Genomic DNA, 12,862 nt, shown 5'->3' on the forward strand with positions numbered 1-12,862 from the left:
TCTCATATTTTTCTGGAATATGAGGAATCCACAAAATATAAAAAACATCACTTTTCTGTTATATATTTTTAAATTGACAAAAACATGTGTCACATACTCAAAGAGGTACGTAGTCAGAGTCAGTCTCACCTATGTGACGGCACAACCTCAGGAAGACCCGCCCGTGTAAACAGACAGACTTTAGTCAAACAAGTTGTCTGCTTACCTTGATTTATGTGCACTTCTATTCAATCGGGGCACAGTCGACTGGACTTGACTACTATCTGGCTCGCCATACGTTAACAAGGAAAGAAAAAATCAAAGACACAGGTCGTTGGCAAAATGAAATAGGTTTACAATATAACCGGGAGACAGTCAGCCACCTAGGACTGAAGACTCTGTCAATTTGCTACATGCAGGCAGCTTCTTATATCCATATTATGCTGACTTCATGCATAGCATCTTGTGTTCAACAAGCTTTATTAAGTACATAGCAGTTACATAAAAAATAGGCCATGAAAAACAATATATCTGTAATATAATAAAAATGGAGAAATAGGCAATAAAGCAGAGTAGAAAGCTGTTTTCACTTTATCAATAACATAGGAAGAAAGGAGGGAAGAAAAAAGGAAAATAGAAAAGGGAATATAAAACAATTCTATAATTGGAGATCTTGAGTACAAATTATAAACCTATTAAAGAAGTATGTAAATACTTAAAACATCAGAAATGCAGTTTAATAATGAAAGGAAAAGTGGAAACTAATGTAGGGGAGAAAGCAGAGACTATAATGATTTCTGAAGGCTGAACATTTTCAGAACGAGTATGTGACATATTAATTGAAATCTTAGTTAAATAATTGGTTAACTAAGACCAAAATAAATCCCTATTTACATATGGTTTGACAAAGGAGGCAAATGCAATATCTAATCTATGATAATGACAGACATTGTTCCAATAGGACTGAAATTTTAGTTGAGCATCATTTCCAGTTAAGTGACATTTGCTGGAAGGCTAAGGCCAACATCAAGTTAATTAAACATTTTTCATGTAAAGACAATCCCAATGAACAGGAAAGACAGATTAAACCTTATGAGGCAAAAAGAACACACGCATTTATCTGTGTGCTTTTTAATGCTTTTTAGACTCTAAAACGATATACCTTTTTAACTGTTTTTAGCTTTTCTCTTAGGGGGTCCTGGTCCCAGTTTATAAAAAAGCAAATCACTGGGGAATTTCGCTCATTGCACTAACTTGCACTTTTTGCACTAATTTGCTCATTTGCACTAACCTCCAGATTGGAGCGTGACCATCTTGGAAAGGCAGCGCTCCTTCTTCTCTATCGATATCTCGCCAGTCCATTGCAGCCATTAGTCAGCTGTTTGAGTGGAAGGTGGTATCAATGAATCAAGGTGACTCCCTTCCACTGGGCCACGTTCAACCCGCCATCTTGGGAGAAGGGACGGTCTAGTGTACCCTACCCAGATAGGCTTGGTAGTATAAAAAGAGGCTATGGTGCTGACGCGCAGCTGATCAGGAAAGACAGATTAAACCTTACGAGGCAAGAATAGACATACGCATTTATCTGTGTGCTTTTTAATGCTTTTTAGATCCTAAAACAATATACCTTTTTAACTGTTTTTAGCTTTTCTCTTAGGGGTCTTAGTCCTAGTTTGTAAGAAAGCAAATCACATGTGAATTTCGCTCATTTGCACTAACTTGCGCTTTTTGCACTAATTTGCTCATTTGCACTAACCTCCAGATTGAAGCGCGACCATCTTGGAAAGGCAGTGCTCCTTCTTCTCTGTCGATATCTCCCCGGTCCATTGCAGCCATTAGTCAGCTGTTTGAGTGGAAGGAGGTATCGGTGAATCAAGGTGACTCCCTTCCACTGGGCCACGTTTAACCCGCCATCTTGGGAGAAGGGACGGTCTAGTGTTCCCTACCCAGATAGGCTTGGCAGTATAAAAAGAGGCTGTGGTGCTGACATGCAGCGGGCGCGCGCCTAAGGAGCGCCAAAGGCAAGCCCATCTGCGCCCGTCCGCACCTGACCGCGCCCAGTGCCGGTCCCCCTGGTCCTTTCATCCAAACCAGGGCATTAGTTATTCTTGAGCACACTATTGGCACTAAGATCAAATACCCCCACTATAACCTCATGCCTCCCTCACCACTCTAAACAAACTGGTTGCCTTAAATTAGGATGTAATCCAGATCAGGCAGGAACAACTGGTCAGCAGCAAAGGAAGCTCTCTGGCCCCAAGAACCCTAATGTCTCCTGAATGTTACTAAACACGAGATCTCTGGTGAAACACCAGCTAGATTTTTATGATCTTGTCCAAACCCAGAATGCTGATGTGACATTTGTGACAGAAACCTGGGCAGACCCTAGCTCCAGCCCGGATATCGTCACTGCCACCCCCCCTGGATTTGCCCTATATCGATTGGATAGACAGCAAAAAAACAGGAGGGGGACTGGCGATATTCTATCGCAGTCACTTCAAAACAAGATTCGAACCACTAACCACTATAAGCTGTGAAGCTTTAGCCTTCTCGGTACAACCACCAGACTCATCAGCAATAACGGGGATGTTAGTATATCGTTCGCAAGGAGTAAGGAGAAGCTTTATTGATAAACTCAGTATGGTGATAGAATCTCTAATTATCAATGAGAACTTCACTGTACTGGGAGATTTCAATTTCCATCTGGAAAAAAGAAAGGACCCTGACTCTCAAAAACTTATCGATGCCATGGATGCCTTTGGACTCTCCCTAATAACCAAAGGTCCAACACACAGGGCAGGTCACATGCTGGATGGCATTTTCTCTAATAATGTGGCCATCAATTTACTGCCATGTTTTCCAGTGACTTGATCTGACCACTGGGCGATTAAATGGCTAATAAAGATCGAGAAAACCATCAAACACAAGCACCCTATTCAACAATCCATAGGCAGAGCCTGGCATAAAATACACTCTGCTGACCTAGGAGATGCAACTACCTCCAACCCCTGACAATTAGGGGATAATCTGGAGCAAAATGTTGAAAACTTTACGCACTGGTTAAACACTGCGTTGAACACAGTACACGTAAAAGCACAACAACAAAAAAGTCCCAGCCCTGGTACAATGAGAATTCCAGGTTATCAAGGCAGGACTGTCGCAGACAAGAACAAAAATGGAGGAAAAACTATGAGGCAGAGGAAAAGATCATCTATAAAGTTAAACTAGCAAAACACAAAGATGGCATCCTAGCAGCAAAGACCACCTATTACTCAGAGAATATCAAAGCCGCCTGCCATGCAAATAAAACTCTCTTCTCTGTAGTAAAAAAGCTGGCTACACCAACTAGCGCATGTCACGCAGGTACAAATCAAGACTTTTGCGACACACTGTCAAGCTTTTTTCAAGAGAAGGTTGTTAATATTTACAATATTTGCAGCAAATAAAGTAGCTAATCACCTGGATGAACAAGCTCCAACTGACCTAGAGGGCAGAATCAGCTTTTCCACCTTTAAGACCCCCTCGGAGAAATAACTCATAGACCTAATTCCACTAATTAAATCTGGTGCACCACAAGATCCATGCCCGCCTAGCATCATGCACATGATACCTGCCCAAGTGGCACAATACCTGGGACAAATCCTTAACAATATGTTTTCCAAAGGGATTTTCCCCTCCCAGTGGAAACTTGCCTCAATCCTTCCACTTCTAAAAAAGATAATCTGGACATTGCGGATCCCAGCAATTATCGCCCCATATCGAGACTCCCTTTCGCTGCTAAACTGGCAGAGAAAATAATGAACCAACAGATCTCAGATACATAGATGTTAATTCGTTACTGTATGACACCCAACATGGATTTAGGAAAGTGTAATGCCCAAGTAATCAAAGGTATTAACCTTTTCTAAAGCTTGCCCATTTAGGCTGGGATTTAAACGAGTGGTACTGCCTGTGTTAAAGGCCATATATTTATTATTTTGGAGATTAGTCTCCAGGCCCGATGCTTGCAGAAGACACCAAAGTTGTCCAACGTCCGAGAAAATAATGAACCAACAGATCTCAGATACATAGATGTTAATTAGTTACTGCATGACACCCAACATGGATCTAGGAAAAATCGTAGTACCGAATCAGCACTAATTGAAGCAACGGAAGAAATACTAGAAGCTCTTGATAGAGCGGGGATGACAGCGCAGATTCTCCTTGATCTCTTTGCTGCCTTTGATACGGTCAGCCATCAGATCTTAGTAGACCGGCTCCAGAGCCTGGGGATAATAGGCACAGCAATGGATCTCCTGAAATCGTTTCTGACAAATCGACAACAAAATGTGGCAATGGGCAGTTTTCTCTCCCGTACGGAGTTCCACGGGGATCAGCACTAAGCCCAACACTTTTTAACCTTTAAGTTACGCCACTTGCGTAAATCATCAAAAATGCCGGTTTCACCTTGCATCATATGCCGATGACACCCAAATTGTGGTGTCACTGACTAATGGTGATAACAACCCAGGTGAGGCATTCAGCCTATGTATGAGAAAGCTAAGCAACTGGATGGGTTGCAATTGCCTGCAGCTGAATGCCTCAAAGACTGAGGTCATCGTCTTCGGCAATAAACCCTCTCTCTGGACACCGGACTGGTGGCCGCCTGAACTGGACTCACTACCTACACCCTCAACTAAGGTTAAGAACCTAGGAGTAATGTCAGACAATGAACTGAAATTCAAAGTTAATAAAATTACATCTGCATCCTTTTGCTCCATAAGGTTGATAAGAAACATCGAAAAATACCTCCCCCAGAACTTTTAAAAACAGTGACCATGACTACGGTCCTTACGAGTCTTTATTACTGTAATAGCCTCTACCTCACTCTAACATCAAGCCTTATGAATAGACTCCAGATTTTTTAAAAATGCTGCTGCCCGTTTCATCTTTAAAATCCCCAAATACGAATCAGCGAGAGAAGCCATTAGAAAACTGCACTGGTTGCCAGTCAGAAAACGTTGCAAATTCAAAGCCCTCTGCCTAGCATTTAAATCTCTGCACGGACTCGGGCATGACCAGTTTAAGAAAAAACTTTAAATGGTACATACCGGCAAGAGCACTACGCTCAGGCCCCCCCTTTAAAAAGGCCACCTGGGGGAAAGGAGTTTTTACAGGACCACTGCAACACTCTGGAATCATTTGCCATCAACTCTAAAAACAGCTCCTTACCTACTGAGCTTCAGAAAAGCCTTAAATACCTGGCTTTTCTCACGGGATGGATAAAAGCACCTTCACCCCCTTGCTTTACCCGTAGTGGACCTAGATCAGATTATATAGCGCCAAGACGCCCCCGGGCATGAGCAGCGCTTTATAAACTATATTTACATTACATTACACTACATTACAATGACTCCGATAAACTTCCTGTAAACAGAATAGTATTTGATAAAGGAGTATGTAGGATGAAAATAGATGAAAGGCGCTTCCAAACATCCTTCCAAAAGGAAGAGACAGCGGGTCAAAAAAATAGCAGGTGCATCAAATCAGCCATAGTAGAAAGACAGGTCCAACAAGCCTTATCATTAGTATGTGTAAAATTAGCTATGGATGAGGGTGTAAAATATAATCTATGGTAAAGAAGGAACATGGACGGAGTAGTGGAGGCAGATCTAGAAATTTTCAAAGGCCTATCCCATAGTTTGTTAAAAAAATCTATGCTCCAATCAAAGCCCAGATCCGTCTCCCAAGCAGTTTCTATCTTAGATTTAGAGTGAACAACATCATGGGTAAGAAGATGTTTATAGATCAAGGGGGAGAGAATAAAAACGTTCAGAATTATTATCATGAGTGCCAGAACGAGCGTGGGCATTTAAAGGTGTTCTGAAATTGGGGAAAGGAACCTGGAGATAAACCATCAAACATATCCTGAACCCAGATAATTCCCTTAAGTCTCCAGGATTTCCAGGCAAGAGGCCTATTATTAATGGTAATGAGACGATTGTACCAAAAGGGAGACTGAAGGAAAGCATCCCTAGAGATAATGTCCAATTGATAGTGGGGTTTTAATAATGAACAAGTGTGTTTAAACAGCGGAAGAGAGGTAACATTGACCTTTGTTGTGAAGGCAAGAACCTCCTTAACAGAAATAGGTGCAAGTAAGGAAGGTTCAATTGTGACCCACAAAGGTGTAAAAGGGGAGACTTCAGTAGGAAGCCATTTAGAAGCTAGTCGAAGACAAAAGACCTTGTGGTACAATCGAAAATCGGGAAAATTCACTTCTCCCACAGATTTAGGTTTACGATGATGTGATGGAGAAATTCTAGAGTTTTTATCGTTCCATAAAAAGTTAGAGAGCAGGGAATCAATCTTTTTAAAATAAACGTTCGGGATGTGAGTGGGAATCATAGAAAAAATGTATATTAAAAATGGAGAAATCATCATTTTAATAGAATCAAGATGTCCTCACCAAGAGAGAAAGAGAGGGTTCCAGGAGAAGAGAAGTTTAGAAATACAATCAAGCACTTCCATCATATTGATTTCAACTGAGTCTAATGTGGAATTATTAAACCAAATACCTAAGTATTTGATTTTAGAACTGTTCCAATGGAACCCAGTGGCATCAAAATGTTGTTTAAAACGAAATTTGGTGATGGGGAGAATTTCTGTCTTGTCAGAATCAATTTTATAACCTGAGACAAGGAAAAAATCAGAACTTTCTTGCAAAAGAGGAGGGATAGAAGTTACGGGATGAGATATAAAGAGCAAGATATCGTCCGCATAGGCAGATAACTTCAAATGTTGATCATCATAAATAAAACCAGATATAGGTGTATTCTGGCGGATATGAGATAAAAAGGGTTCAAGTGATAAAATAAAAAGGAGGGGTGAAAGAGGGCAACCTTGGCATACACCTCGCTGTAAATTAAAAAATTGCGAGACAAGACCTTTAAGTACAACAGAAGCTTTAGGACCTGAATATAACAGAGAGATCAGAAAAATTAATTTAAGACCAAAAACATGCCAATCAAGCACTTTAAATAACAAGGACCAGTTCACTCTATCAAAAGCCTTTTCGGCATCAATGGAGACTGCAGCTAAAGGATATGAAAGAGTTGAGGCCTTATTCAAAACATTAAATAATAAACAAGAGTTGTCAGATGTTAATCTACCTTTAAGGAAGCCACATTGCTCTAAACCAATTAGTTTAGGTGAAAGGGGTTCACGACACAATGCAAGCAATTTTGCAAAGATTTTATAGTCCACATTCACTAGGGAAACAGGCCGGTAATTTTTACACTGTTTGGGATTACAACCATTTTTATGGATTAAACAGATTGTAGCTTCTAAAAAAGTACCCTGTGCCTTACCAGTAGTATGAAAATATTGACAGAGCTGTCACAGTTTTAGAGGAAGAAGATTTGAGAAGTGTAAATAAAACTCTACAATAAAACCATCTGGGCCTGGAGTCTTATTTTTCTTAAGAAGCCTTAAAGATTGAGATATTTCCAGGGTGGATAAAACAGAGTCTAGGTCTACATGAGATGAGGATGGGTCATGGTTAAGATATGTATCGATAGAAGAGGGATGTGAAGAGGACTCTGGGGTATATAAAGTTTTATAAAATTCCATGAATTCATTTAAAATATCCTGAATCTTGAAGAGGAGTTTTCCATCTGATGAATCAATGGAATCTATCAAAACATGTTCCTGCCGAGATTTAAGATAATTTGACAGGAGCTTGCCAGCTTTATTACGTCCACCATAATACCGAGCGCTTGTTCGGAGAAGAACAGATGCGGCCTAATCAGTAGTTGTTTTATTAAAGTCGAGTTTCGCCCCAACAAGGTCCTGTAAGGCAGGTTCAGATGAAGAAGTATAAAATTGGTGTTCTAAACATTTGATATTGGCTATCAAGATATTTTGCTGATTAAGTAACTGTTAATTTTTCTAGGAAATAAAGTCTATAATAAAGCCACATGCTGTAGCTTTAAAAGGGTCCCAAAGCAGTGAAGGAGAAGTATCTAGAGACGTATTCAAAGAAATGAATTCCTCCATAAATGAAATGAAAGAATAAGAAAAGAGTGGGTCCATCATGATAGAATTATTAAACCTCCATCTAGAAGATTTAGGGTGTTAGCGGAGCAAGTCGAAATCAGCAACAACCGGGGTATGGTCAGAAATGACAATGGCTTCAATTGAGGAGGAAATAGGGTTCTGTGTTAAAGCAAGAGAAAGAAAAATGTAGTCCAGTCGGGTCAGAGTACCATGTGGGGGAGAGAAAAATGAGAATTCTGTATTGTCAGGGTTACAAAGTCTCCAAGCATCCACAAGGTTTGCCTGAGATATTGTACTTTGAAATTGTTTGTGGGTCTTGTGAGGGATGAAATGGATTTGGGATTGTCGATCAATGAAAGGGTCAATAACTTGGTTACAGTCACCTCCTAAAATAAAGAATTTATCTTTATGTTGAATGCATTGTTTTGTGATATTAGGCCAAAAGGAATAATCCGGCTGAGTTGGACATAAATATTAAAAACTGTAAGAGAAATATTGTTAATGAGCAACTTAACTAATAACCATCTACCTTCTGAATCAATTTCCTTAGATATACCAGAGCATTTCAAACGTTTATGAACTAGAATAATGACCCCATTTTTCTAAGTGGTGGTAGGAGACACTAAGACTAAACCCACCCATTGCCTTTTAAGTTTCAAAGCCTCTGTCTCTGTCAAATGAGTCTCTTGCAGTAAAACTAAGTCAGGATTATATGTGGCTAAATGAGATAATATTCTCTGCCTCTATAGGATTAATTAAACCTTCCACATTCCAGGAAACAACTTTGATTGTAAAGGAAATGGTTTAGATATAAGATCATACGATCAACATTGATATAGGGAAAGAAGAAGAATATTGAGAGAAGAGAAATATAGAATGAAAAATCCGATGAGAACAATGGGAAAAAGGAAAGAGAAAAAGAGAAGGGAAAAATGAGACGGAATAAGTGAGATAATAAGAAAAGACCGTACATGTTATACAAAACATTACGACTGTAATACATACTTGAAGGGGAAACAGACAAAAATCTAGGACTGGCGACAGACTACAAACACGTCACATCCAACTGGAGAGACGGTCCACGTCGGGAAATCAAAAAGGAGCCAAGGTTATGGAAATTGATATATAGGGAATCCAGACGATAATAATAATAATGAAAATAATAAGAACAAAAAATACAAGATGGGTGATTAAACAGATATAACTACCAAAACATAACCTGCAAAGGAAATGATTAATGAGGGTTGGAATGAGCGTTACATGAGCCTTTAAAAAAATCAGAGAGACTATCAGATAAGAGTCACGTTATGGAAGGAGGACCAGCTGTATCCATGGTAGTCGCAGAGTGGGTGTGAAGAAATCTTCGAAGGTCTGCAGGTTCTTCAAAAGTAGATGTGTTTTTTGAAGTTACTTTGAACAAGCAAGGATGGTATAAACCATATCGAGCACTAATGGAACATAAAGCTGGTCTAAGATCTAGAAATTCCTTCCGTCGTTTAGCTGTTGCTGTAGAGACGTCTTGGCATATGAACACTTTAGAACCATACCATATTAGCTGTTTCATAAGTTTGGCTGCATTTAGGACTTGCAAAATGTTTGTGAATGTAAAAAAGAGAAGGATCACGCCATGAGGTCTTGAGGGAGCAGATCCAGAAGAGAGGCGAGGGCCCAGCCTATGGGCATGTTGGATGTTCAGAGAAGTCGAAGCAGGGAGGTCCAAAAGCTTCGAAAGAAAAGAGGTGAAAAAGGTCACAGGATCATCTCCCTCGATACGCTCAGGAAGACCATACAGATGAAGATTGTTGCACCTATTCCTATTTTTGAGATCCTCGGCAGATTTCTTATAGAGAGTCACCTCCTTCTCTAATGATGAAATTATTATAGAGGTATAATAATGATGTTGTTGTTAGACCGTGAATATCCTGGAGTCAAGCAAAAACCATTTAGTATCCAATACCTGTAGGTGTGAATTGGTTTCCTCTATAAATGGTTGTATAGCACATATTTCCTCCCGAACACTGTCGAAAGACGCAGGCGCAGCAGGTTTCGGTGGAGAAGGAGAATCTTGTTTGAGTCTTTTGTTAGTATATGAGGGCTAATTTAATTTTGAAGACACAATGGAGGAAGAAACTGCCTTGGAAAAATTATAATGAGCCATACTGACAGGGTTATGCAAGTCATCCATAGAGGGTGCCAAGGAAGCTGAGTGTGTCACAGGCAGGCCGGCAGTAGACCTTTTGCTAGGATGCAACAGATGTTTAGATCTGCCCATGAAATAAAAAGTTCCAATTGATCCAGTATGAAAAAAATAAATAATAAGTTCTCCCTTTGATGAAAAATGAGAAATAAAAAGACAGGCGGAGTGAAAAATGTCCCTCGAAAATAGCTAGAGCAAGTTACTGTGATTTAAAGATGCAAGTCTCAATAGCCAATGCGCAAACACAGTACCTTATGCGAGAAGCAGAACTGAGAAGAAATATTCCAGTCAGGGGATGAAACAAAATGGTGGCAGGAAGGCAGGAAGAGGTATCCCACGACGTTTTATATTGTCAGAGGTAGGAGGAAGGATCCAAAAGGCAGCATCATGTTCAGGGGACGTTCCACAGCAGAGACCTCCCCATGGAATCCAGGAAACAGTGCTGATACACCAAAATACCCTGAAGATCTCCTGACATAGCGCAGACCTCCGAGCTCAGGCGGCCATCTTGAAAGGCGTCGTGCAAGCGTCCCCATAGATATCATCTTAAAAAGCAATAACAAGTCACAGAATAATACGAGTTAATTATATATTTCCATGTAAACACCACACCTTGAACTCATGTCCTTGGTTTCCCTGATCTTAATCCTGACAGAGCTTTGATGAAACATTGTTCTTTAACCTCTCCTTCCCGAGTGTGTATTTGTTCTGCTGTTCTCAGGTTTTCGTATCTTGCTTTCTATACTATTGAATTACCTTTGACCACATATTTTCTGAACTACAACTCTGCTAATAATGGGAATGGAGTGTGTGCTTGTGCGCTGTGATCATGAATTCTTCCAAGCTTTGTTAATCATGTCTTCCTATTTTACTGAACTTGCTGATCTTGTGTTTTGCTCTCTTCTGGACCCTTACCTTTACTCTGTCCTTGTGTAAGCTGGGTCTGTATCTGTTCTTTGATTACATACAGTTTTACCTGCTCACTGCTGACAGTGGTGTTATTTTTGTCTGTCTGAGGTTTCCTCTAATTTTATATTTTCTTTAACATCAGTTGCAACTCTTGTGCTGTATGTTTTATCTTAATGTATCTTCCTTTATTATCCATGGTTTATCAACCGTTGTATATAAAGGAAGTTGCTCTGCTGTTATATTTTAATGTAATTTCCTAATCTAAGTTATCTGTTAATATATGCGGAGTGGAATGTGTGACATTCTAGTAGAATTATAGAAGCGTTTGATTAGAGGTTTCCATAACAATCGTCTTTTGGATGGCAGTTGCTGTGGGTCCCCACTCCATTAAGCTGATTGTTCCCTGTGCTGTAATAAAGAACTCATTCCTTATTTGGCTTTAGTGAGGAAGACTTATTGTGCAACAACGTACTATAGAGGGTAAGCCTACTATTGCATCAAAATGTGAATAATATACAATAACGAATGTACAGAGCCAAATAAAACAACACTGAGGGCCGGGATCCAAACTGCAAACAATAAACAGAACATTATAACAATCATGTGGCTATGCAGTAGTCTTTGGGAATGCAAACATTCAGGATCAAAATCATTTGGACATGAACCCAAACCCTTGGGGTTCGAGGGGATGTTGAAATAGCAAGTCTTGTTCATTACATGTTTGTTCATGGAAAATTCTCACTCCTGTAAGCATTACTGGAAATGGAAAATACTTTCTCCGGGAACCTAAAATTGGAGAGTGGGAAATAGTGGTAGAAAGGGAATGCAATCATGAGGAGTGGAGTCATGGGAGTTGGCACCATGAAGAGCATAATCCATAACAGTCACCCTATGCACAGAGGAAAGATGGACTACTTACACTATTCCGCCCTTTCTAATTAGACACACACAGACTGCATTCAAACTGGTTTATAGGGTTGATACACTTGTTCAAGAATCTATGTATATCCTGCAGGTTTGAGACAGGGCATAAGGGAGGCACCCACAGCACCAGGATTTCTTGTATTGGTAGGGGCCCTCGTCAGCCCATATGCCATGCCATTGCCTGATGGAAGAACACGCATCGGGAAAGCCACTCTGCTTTCTGAGCAGAAAGAAGCAAAATCTCAAACTTTTCAAGTAAATATTGCTGGCAGACAGAGGCTCAGTGAAGGTGCATGACAGAGGCGGCTCCGATCCTCTATGGAGGTTCTGAACCCTTCAGGGGACCCTCATTGAGCCCAACAAATAAATATCTGTCAAATCAGGGAGACTCCAGGGCCGCACATTACATTGTGCTGGGGACCGCAACATTTTGCGTAACGCCATTGTTTGTAGGGTATAATGCTGGCAGGATATCCCTGGTGTTTAATGCACTTGATAAAAATCTCTCTGGTACCCTCTGGTTACAAGCTGTAACCAAATAATTGTGCTGAGCAGTATTGTTCTAGCTGCATAGGTCTTAAGTGTAGTCATAGATTTGTATTTTGTGTAAGATGTATCTATGGATTAAAATTGTCACCGCAGAGATCATTGTGGATACTGTGGCCTTTAATTACAATAATGTTACAGTAGTTTGTAGGGTTATGTGCCTGCTTCAGGCTAGGAATTAACTTGAAAACTTGCTGATTTAACCCAATCTTGATGATGCTATGTTTGGTTAAAATACGTTCAGATAAGTAGTAATACATGTTAGTCTGC

This window comes from Triturus cristatus, chromosome 7, assembly GCF_964204655.1.
Source record: "Triturus cristatus chromosome 7, aTriCri1.1, whole genome shotgun sequence".
Lineage (NCBI taxonomy): Eukaryota > Metazoa > Chordata > Amphibia > Caudata > Salamandridae > Triturus > Triturus cristatus.